The sequence below is a fragment of the Lissotriton vulgaris genome, chromosome 7, assembly GCF_964263255.1.
Source record: "Lissotriton vulgaris chromosome 7, aLisVul1.2, whole genome shotgun sequence".
Lineage (NCBI taxonomy): Eukaryota > Metazoa > Chordata > Amphibia > Caudata > Salamandridae > Lissotriton > Lissotriton vulgaris.
Window position 1 is genome coordinate 198517966 of NC_141695.1, and position 10830 is coordinate 198528795.

General features: G+C 43.4%; 1 long non-coding RNA gene across 1 annotated transcript; it reads right to left on the reverse strand.

Moving 5' to 3' along the window:
- Positions 1-4047: 4047 nt before the first annotated feature.
- On the reverse strand, positions 4048-10224 carry LOC147701184 (uncharacterized). The gene is made up of 3 exons (XR_015297439.1): positions 9957-10224; positions 6365-6427; positions 4048-4356 (listed from the first exon to the last, which is right to left on the reverse strand). It is a non-coding gene; the product is annotated as an uncharacterized LOC147701184 (long non-coding RNA).
- Positions 10225-10830: the final 606 nt, after the last annotated feature.

Genomic DNA, 10830 nt, shown 5'->3' on the forward strand with positions numbered 1-10830 from the left:
TCGAAACATGAGATGTATAAATTGCTTGTATGATATGAGCTAGGATGATGTAATATAACTGTTTCAGCTAGAGGTTCTCGTAATCCTAGTCCAAACCAGTTCCTGAGCACTTTGTTTACATGACTTTCTTCTTCCTTTCACTTCCTTTGCAGGGCAGAGACATCGGCCGCCCCACAGGAGGTGGAGCCAGCACAGAGGAGGGAAGGCACAGCTCTGGAGCACTTTGTTGATATGATTCTTTCTCTCCTTTCACAGTGCAGGGAAGAGACATCAGACACACCACAGAAGGTGAAGCCAGTATTGTAGAGGGAAGGCCCAGCCCTATTCAGGTCCCTGGTGCAACTCCTCCCTCCCATCTAGATGCAGATCTCTCTATTCACCACTGGGCTGCCCCAGCCTGTATCCTGGAAACCCCCAACCCTGTCACTCACAAACCCAGACAAGGAGTACACAACCTAGCAGAGGCAGGCCTGGACAGTTAGGCAAGAAAATACCTTCTTTCTAAAAGTGGTATTTTCAAACAGAGACTATTAAAACCAACTTTGCTAAAAGATGTATTTTATCATTCTGAGTTCAGACCTATTAAATTTGAATTTCTACCATGTTCCCTGAGTCAGTTAGGATTATAAGAATGTAATAATCTAACAGCCCATTCTAGCCTATTGAGAACAGGTAGCCTTCAATAGTGAAAAACGAAAATGGCTGTAATTCACTGCTAGGACATGCTACACACATCAGAGCATGTCCTACCTTATACTTACCATGCACCCTGCCCTTGGGCCTACCATATGGGTGTCTAACATGAAGCAAAGGGAAGGTTTAGGGACCGGCAAGTGGGTGTACTTGGCCAAGTCGACATGGCAGTGCTAGACTGCACACAGGCCTTGCAATGGCAGGCCTGAGACATACTTTACAAGCTGCTTCTGTGGGTGGCACAACCAGTGCTGCAAGCCCACCAGCTGCATTTGAATTACAAGCCCTTGGCACACATGGTGCACTGTACTAGGGGCTGACAGGTAAATCAAATAACCCAATCATGGAATCACCAATTAGTACATTAATTTAAACATAGGGAGCACTTGCTGGTTATATGTTTTGGGCACTGAATAGCAGTGGCACAGTGCCCAAAACATATAACCAGAAAAAACATATCAAAACAGAGGAGGCAATCCGTCAAAATGGAAGTGAGACTCACGCCAATGATGACAGGTCTAACAAGGGTCATCTCTTCATTCTCACATAAGGGAATCTTGCCCATATGATCCACACATGCATGCTTTAGTGGACCACTTAGGGAACCCAGAGCTGGGTAACGATGGGGCTCTCTGTCTATAGTGAAATGGTGCGCAGAGCTGAGCACCTGTTTTATGTTTGTTTGCAAAATTTGTCTGAATTAATGCATGAGCTGCAGACAGCAAAGCTCAGAAATAGAGAAAGGCAATCATTGTTACTGTTTCTGTGCTGTTCTTTTTGCTGTTCATTCACTAAGTCTGAAAAAGTCCAAGTTAAGTATATAGGGCCTTATTTATGAGGCCTCTCAATACTTTTACACAGCTGTTGCGTCACCTGCAGCCTAAAAAATACTCTATGTTGCACCCTATTTACAAAGTGAGGCATCTAAGCATATGCATAACTTTGTAAAGCCTTGCGCTACATTATACCTACGTCAGGTATAATGTATTCAGGGTGGGTTTTCCCCCATAAAAAGCCTAGTAGATGTGGCGCAGTGAAATCTATGCGATTTCAGTGCACCACTTCTAGGACACCACTATGTCAAAATGTTACGCCTGCCTCACAGCAGGTGTAAGAATGATGTGGGCCCTTTCACATGGGACCTTCCCCGTATGAAAGGAAACATTGCTGAAGTTGTGTCTGTAACTCGCTGTGACTTGGAGCACCGTACATTAAATATGGTGCATCCATCATGTCCCAAGGAGGGCGCAGTGAACGCTGTTGATCGCTGTTTTCACACAGCGATACGACCGTTTTCATTAATGAGGACCATACATTTAAGGCACTACAAGCTCAAAAAAGGCGCCCAAGTTTCAGCTGAGCCAGCCCAGATGTTCATGAAAGGTTACGTTTATAGTAAGAAGACATTCTGGAAAATTGAACAAATGAGTCGCCGGATATCCTCCTGCACAGATTTCTTGTTTTGAGCTCTTGAAACAAACGTCCCCTTTGATGACACTACACGCCATCACAGGGTCTTACATCGGGGTCTCTAGCAGGAGAGTCTCTCCATCTTTCCACTCATGGACACCTTATTTCATTCTGTGCCACTGTCTAAAGTATCTCTTTAGTCATTCGATATGGGCGCAGACTATTCTGTGTGTCCTTTTCTTGTCTTGAGTGGCAATTAAAACACTCCTGGATCTCTATATTCACTTTTTGCTCTCCCACATTAGTTTTCCTATGAATAGATTATTTTTTTTGCTTATCTCAAGATCAGAACCAAGAATTTTCATGATAAAATGATCAATCGTGCCACAACCTGGAAGACAAATTTATTTTCCTGGCATAAAATAGGGCTTCAAGTGCCAGTGCAACTGGACTTAAGACTGGTGACCAGCAGCATCATGCATGCTATACGTTCACTTGTGCTGGAATATCACTGACTTTTCGGTTTTCGTGCACTGGATTCATCAATAATAGTCACAGGAGCTATGAATTGACTTTTGCTGATGCAGTGTCACAGAATATGCAACCAAGATGAGCTGCAGCAGGGTCGGGGTCAGCATAGGGATGCCATTGGTGGGTTTCATTTACAGCACAAATATACCTTACAATTGTAGTTGTGCACAAACGCACTGTTATACCAGGAACCATTTCCAGCCAGAGGGAGCGGCCCGTTTAAGATTGCCAGGCGCGCTTCACTCGCTGTTTGTCTTGATGACATTGCCACAGTAGTTTATGATGTATACAGCACAGGACACTGTGCAGAACAGGGGCCTTCCCTCTAAACAGGACCTTTCGAAATGTAAATATTTTTAAAGTGACCTGAACTCTCTGGGCCATCATTTCAATTGTTTTTCTATTTCTGGGGAAGCGCTCAATTGTGAAGATTGGTTTTCACTTACACTAGCAGTGACATCATATGAGTGTGTGGCAATTTAAGTCCAAAGCGCAAGTGGGATGATGTTTTGATGAATTTCTTTGATTCTATAACAAATGTGGGATGCCTCCAAAGCTTAGTTTTGGGACTATAAGCACCTGCATAAAAGGACTGAAGATAACTCAAACCAAGTAGCAGAGAGCTGACATTGAGGGCCCTCACCAAAAAATTGCAAATCCCTCTGTGCCTAAGCATGTACCTATGCCTTACAAGACACTACCTGATTCACAACTCCACCCAGGCGTGTTTAAACAGGGCAGTAGTCCTGAGCATGTAAACGCAATCAGCGCTCAGCTTATACTCAGCATTAGTACTAAACCAGGCCCACAAATAGTTTGTGTCCATTTTAAGATCCTCCTGCGCACATCATTGGAAAAGGGAGTCTTCTCTTCACTTACCAATGCTGACAAGTGGAATCAGGCATAGGTTTATAAGAGTACTGAACTAGAGGAAGGGCATTGAAAATGTTTGTGAATTCCCAGAAAGATAGCATTTTATTGGTTTTCATCTCATATGCTTAGCAGCTACCTGCCTCCCCATGCACAATTCTGTGGAAACACCAATCAATACATTTGTAGAGGGCACAACTCACCCGTGAGGGTCTCAAGGCTCTGGGGGGTGGGGGTGCTGCTACTGCTGGAAGAGCCAGGTCTTGAGGCGTCTCCTGAAGACCAGCAGGTGCTGGGTCTGTTGTAAGCGGATGGGGAGGGTGTTCCAGGTTCTTATGTAGATGCTACTCATAAATGTTGCACACACATCTGATTTTGTGTATCACCTGCCAAAATTGCACGCATACCTTAGGACTTCTTTCTTCCATATGCCTAACTTATGATGAGATAAGCTTCAACAGTCTAGTGGTGAAGGTTTTGTATCAAGAATGATGAATCCGCATTTTTAGGACGAATCAGATCCTGAAATAAACATAGTCATGATCCAGCAGAAACCAATTTAATAAATATATTTACATATGTACATCTAGCTCCAGTGGCTGACACATATTTACAATATTAATTACAGAACATAAAGACAAGACATTAAATAATATTAATACAATTATGGTGGTGGTGCTCCTAGGATGAGAGATGGAATCCCAGAAGAAGTGTAGAACCTGAGGGGAGTTCATTCATAGATCCATTGTTTCACGTGCGGCAGCAGTACCCACATCCTTTGTTTTTGCAGCATTTGCAGCAAAAGGAGCAGAGGGAGAGGTGGGAATGTCTCTTTGTTCGTAGCAGAGACATCTAGACAAGGAGAGAAACAAGAGCAGGGTGAGTTTTCAATCATTACACTAAGAAGGAGAAAAACAAGAGCAGGGTGAAATGTTGGTGGTCATTAGACTAAGAAGGAGAGAAACAAGAGCAGGGTGAGTTGTTGGTCATTGGACTAAGAAGGAGAGAAACAACAGCAGGGTGAGTTGTTGGTCATTAAACTAAGAAGGAGATAAAGTAGAGCAGGGTGAGTTGTTGGTCATTAGACTAGGAAGGAGAGAAAGTAGAGCAGGGCGAGTTGTTGGTCATTAGACTAGGAAGGGGCGAAACAAGAGCAGGGTGAGTTGTTGGTCATTGGACTAAGAAGGAGAGAAACAAGAGCAGGGTGAGTTGTTGGTCATTAGACTAGGAAGGAGAGAAACAAGAGCAGGGTGAGTTGTTGGTCATTGGACTAAGAAGGAGAGAAACAAGAGCAGTGTGAGTTGTTGGTCATTAGACTAAGAAGGAGAGAAACAAGAGCAGGGCGAGTTGTTGGTCATTAGAGTAAGAAAAAGAGAAACAAGAGCAGGGCGAGTTGTTGGTCATTAGAGTAAGAAAAAGAGAAACAAGAGCAGGGAAAGTTGTTGGTCATTTGTCTAAGAAGGAGGGAAACAAAGCAGAGTGAGTTGTTGGTCATTAGACTAAGAAGGAGAGAAACAAGAGCAGAGTGAGTTGTTGGTCATTAGACCAAGAAGGAGAGAAACAAGAGAAGGGTGAGTTGTTTGTCATTAGACTGAGTAGGAGAGAAACAAGAGCAGGGTGAGTTGTTGGTCATTAGACTAAGCTCTGAGTATGAGTGCCTTCCATTTATGATAAACCGCTTCAAACAACATTACTGTGGTAATCTGAATAATACAGAATCGAATGTATGCTGTTTGATGCCATGATGTATAACAGCAGAATTCGAACACTGTCGATAAAAGGTATTCCCAAATCCTTTGTAGTATTAACCAGGGCTTGATATGATTATATCAATCCAGCTCCTGGTGTGATTACACACTGATTATTCCTACAACTTCTTAAGTAAAAGTGTTCATATTGTGTGATGAATGTCATTGAAGTTTCACGACGGCTGACTAAAAGTTGTCACTAACCCATCCTTCTAATGTCTCTGTAGTTTGCTAAGGGCTAGTTGTCGATGGTAAATCTGAAAACTTTTGGTAGGAAATTGCTGTTGGGTATTTAAATATCTTACTACAACCTCATCTCAGGGGCTGTGGTAATGATCCTCCAGAAAAAGACCTCTTTGTTTGGAGATGGTAATTCTTTTAATAACATTGTAGAATTAACCTTTAATTGTAGGATGAGCAGTTTTCCAACCCACATTGTTTGGAAATTACTAGGAGTAAAACTTTTAGAACTCTTTGACACATAACTAATTTTTTGGCTTTTTTCCTGAATATGTTACCACATTACCCCATCATTGACTTGAAGATTCCTGTGATTACTGATACTGACTGTACTTATTCTTGAACCCTCCATCATATTAACCTGTGATTCCTGGACTCATTGATACATATTCAGTTTCTCCTGTTTTAATACAAGAGCATGGTGTAGCAGCTCAGAAGGCACACCCTGGGACCTTTGAGTTATGAGGGTAACCATTGAAAGTAACCGGAGTTAATCAGATATCAGAATTAATTGAAAGCTACCACTGGAAATGATGTTGTGGGAAAGATTATGTAGCACTGCAAGTGCAAATAGACATAGGGTCATTCCTGTGGAGTGGATGTTGTAACACCTTTCTCTCAGTAATCTGGGATTGTGATAGCCCTCTGCACGCTGAAAGCTGGTCACCCTGACAATGGCCAGTCATATCTAACACGACAATAATCGATTTGCTCGAAAATGCTATTAACGTGTGATGGGGAATGACACCTCTACCTAACCTTTTTTGGGTATGGATGGCTTGGCTTGGCAGGTTGGTATTTAGGGTTCAGCCCCGCCACTAAGCACTACAACACTTTGTTCATTCACTCATTAGTCGATGGAAATAGCTCACCAGTAGGCTTGGTTCCTCATTTGCAGCCTCGGAAGGACTAACCAGATGTTCTCCACTTTCTCCCTGTTGAGAAAAATAAAATGTTTGATTGAATTGAGCATTCGTGAGCTGTGGTTAGCGGAGTTTAATTTTGAGGAAACAGCAAGCAAGCGGAGACAGGGTGTTACAAACTTTGGCAGAAGTAGACGAAAGCTCTAGCCCATCCATGTGGACATGCTGAATTGTAGTGATGCAAGTAAAAAAGGGAATTCAGAGTGTAAAACTTATGGAGGTCGATGTCTGGCAGAAAGTGTTTGAAGATATCAGGCAGCTGTGTGATCGATAGCCTTACAGCAGAGAGATGTATGTACACACCACTCATGGGAAGCCAGTCAATAGTGTGGAGATGTCTAGAATCCTAAAATTATCTTGGTGACCATATTTTGATGAAGTTGAAAAGGAGTGGAGAAAGACTGTGGAGGGTCAGACACAGAGAATACAACTTTCCATGAGACTGCTGATGAAATGACCTCAGAGCATCAAGTACTGCGTTGGGATGTTTTTGCCTAAAGTTTATGTTTTCCAGGTGCTGTTTCTTAACTAATCATTTCTTACAATTATGTGTGGATCAGCCCAAGAGCATCGATAAGGCGGGAAGGCTGAGGTGTAGAGGACAAAGACTTGTGGAAACTTTGAGTCCATTAAGGTATGGAGGCTCAAGACCTGGCTTTTCGACTGATAGGGAGCGGCGCACCCCCCTCGCAACCCCCAGCGCCCTTAGTCCCTCACGGGTGAGTAGCGTGCTTACAATGCCCCTGATTGATTGGTTGAGGTTGTGGGAATGTGATACCCTGCTTGAGTGTATGAGGTCAGTGTGTGTGAATGGGTCAGAATCCACTAAAGAGTGTGAGGCCAGAATATGGGAGTATGAGGCCAGAGTTTGGGGATGAGAAGCAATACCAATATCAATGTATGAGACCAGAGTGTGGGAAAGTGTTGGTATCAATGTATGAGACCAGAGTGTGGGAAAGTGTGGGTATCAATGTATGAGACCAGAGTGTGGGAAAGTGTTGGTATCAATGTATGAGACCAGAGTGTGAGAAAGTGTTGGTATCAATGTATGAGACCAGAGTGTGAGAAAGTGTGGGTATCAATGTATGAGACCAGAGTGTGGGAAAGTGTGGGTATCAATGTATGAGACCAGAGTGTGGGAAAGTGTTGGTATCAATGTATGAGACGAGAGTGTGGGAAAGTGTGGGTATCAATGTATGAGACCAGAGTGTGGGAAAGTGTGGGTATCAATGTATGAGACCAGAGTGTGGGAAAGTGTTGGTATCAATGTATGAGACCAGAGTGTGGGAAAGTGTTGGTATCAATGTATGAGACCAGAGTGTGGGAAAGTGTGGGTATCAATGTATGAGACCAGAGTGTGGGAAAGTGTGGGTATCAATGTATGAGACCAGAGTGTGGGAAAGTGTTGGTATCAATGTATGAGACCAGAGTGTGGGAAAGTGTGGGTATCAATGCATGAGACCAGAGTGTGGGAAAGTGTGGGTATCAATGCATGAGACCAGAGTGTGGGAAAGTGTGGGTATCAATGCATGAGACCAGAGTGTGGGAAGGTGTGGGTATCAATGTATGAGACCAGAGTGTGGGAAAGTGTGGGTATCAATGCATGAGACCAGAGTGTGGGAAAGTGTGGGTATCAATGTATGAGACCAGAGTGTGGGAAGGTGTGATACCCTATGAAGTGTACAAGGCCACAATGTGGTAGGGGTGAAACGACATTGCAATGTCTGAGACTACTGTGTGGCAATGATTGAGTCTCCACTGAAATATATGGATCCAGATTTCGGCAATGTCTGAGTGAATATACTGAGGTAAATGAGGCCAGGGTGTGGGAATGGATGAAACACGTTTGAAATGTATGAGGCTACAGTTTGGGAAAGCGTGGTACCCCACTGAAGTGTACGAGGACAGTGACGTGCCAACTGGTGATAGTTCATTAAAGTGCATAGATCAGTGATGTCGGATTGGCTGAGATCACATAAAAGTGAACATGGGGAGAAATGCAAGAACGACCGCCTGGGCAGAAGTGCAAAAACACTTTTATTCTGGGTTTAGTCAAACTTTGTCGTGCTGCAGAGATGAGTGTAGGGATTGAACTGTGTCTTGTCTGTAATGTGGGTCAAACTGAAACACTTTTGGAAAACTGAGTCCGTTTATAAGGACATGCGTTGGCCCTTTATTAGGGCATCAATGTGCTAAACTATTAAAACTTCGCAAAAGAAACCGGGCCGAGCGCAGGGACCGGGCAGATCTTACTCCATTAAAAGAAACACTCCGTGTCCCAGGATCACGAGTCCAGAAGTAGCACTGAGTCTGTGCACAGCCTATCCAGAGCACCCCACCAGGAGAGAGATGCCCGTCTGCGTGGCATCGGTGCCCAGCTGGCTTGAAGGCTGCCCTCTCTCTCTCAGTGACAGACCACGATCTATCAGCCGTACCTTAGCCATGGCCGGCAGGGACACAGGGTACAGTAAAGAAAGTAACTGCCAGCAAGCAGCAGAAGGAAAGGACACGAGTGACGTCAGGGCGAGGGATACCTTTGAAGTGTGTGAGGGTGAGGCACCGAATGAAGGCAGGAGCACGTGCTGAGGAGGTGACAAAGGGGAACTTTAAACTCCATGAGGGCAGGAGAGAAACTCTCCACTTTATTACAACCCTAGAGTAGTATTGGGGCGAGAACCCACCGAGCTGCCTGAACGGCAGTATTAGAGTAGAGATGAGACTGTTACTAAGTGAGTGAAGAGTCTATTAGAGTGCAGGCAGACAGGTGTGTGAGAGATGCAGGCGAGGGGCCCATGCTACAAAAGTGCTTCTATGTTTAGGTTTAGCTTCCATGCACCAGTAGACCTGATGATGAGTGCAAAGACAATTTCCAGTTCACAATAGGTTGTTTTACATTTGTTACATGATTTACTGAACGAAACTTGTCATGTGAGTAAATCCACTCCCAGGGGCGAGAATACTCTTCACGTGTATTTACATCCAATCTTCTCTCCACCCGGGTAAAGGACAGAGATTCAAAGTGTAAAAGGAAATCCCTTTCTAGAGTAGCAAGAGGAAGACAACACCCCCAGAATTATTGGGAAGGGAATATCGATCCTCCAGTGGGAAGGTTAGAGAAAAAAAATGAAATTCATTCATTCGCACACTTGGAAGGCATTTCTCCCTGATCATTTGTACATTGTGTACAATTGTGAGCACATATGAACTCACAAAACTTCCTCAGAAGTTAGTTTCGAACAGTAACTATTACAGGTTTGCAGATATACGCTTTGAAACCTTGGGAATCCTCAAAAATTGGAAATCTGCACCAATGCGAGTTCCGAAAACAAAGGAGGCAGTTTTTGACTTCTTTTTTGGCATTAAATCATTGCATAAAAGTACTTGAAGTATTGCATTGAAAAAGAGGACTAGACAATGAGAAAACAATTAGAAATATGTACAAAATAAGATATAAAACTAAAAAAATGAAATGCTAAATATTTTTGGAGTTGAAAATAGCATCTTGTCAAAGCGTAAGCTGATTTTCGGAGTAAAAAGTTACCTGAGTCGTGGACATGCTGTGAGTCCTTGGAAGTAAGACTGAGAGAGACAGAAGTGCGCAGATCAGGCAGGCTGTGAGCATTTTCATGTTCCTTGCCCCTTCTTCCTTTTCCTCACTCTGAGCCTTGTCTCTTTTCCTTCTTTTTCTTCTGTCAGTATTTCTGTTTTCTTTTTCTACTCTCTTTTTTCCACGCTTCCTCCTTGCCTCGCTGGCTCTTCAGTAGTAGATCAATGCGATTTCTCACCACTGGGGGCTCTACTGACGGTTTCTGCTGCGATCGCCCAGTATTTATAGCGGATCTGCCCAGGGTCACATGGGTGTCAGTCACTTTCCAGTAAACGGGAGCCACAGAGGTTATCTCACCTTTATCTCCTGTTTAGGAAACACTCTGGCAATGAACAAAAAAAAAACGCCGCGAGGCCCCAGGACTCGCCCTGGGGAATTTCCGCCCTTGCCTAAAGGCATTTTCGGTAATTAAAACGTGGTCCATTTCGAGAAGAGACACGAAAGGTATGTCATACGTTTAGAATACCAAGTGGAGGTGTTCCTATTTATCAGATTACTACAGAAATAAGTGCAAGGCAATTGGCTAATGCATGTAATTAGAATCATCGTCTCTTAAATATGTTTTGCACGTTTAAACTGATTTCCGTATCTTTAAATATGAATTACATAACGGGACGTTAAACCGGCCATATAAGGTACATGTTGACCAAGTTATCCCACACACATTACTCCAGAGCGCACATTTTGTCGTCCACGATGTACAATTCCGTTCATCAAAGTGCATTCGACAACCTATATAATTGAATCTTTGTGGTCAGAAGGCAATTCTAATGTATATTAATGTTCTTAACTCTTTTTTATAAAGTGA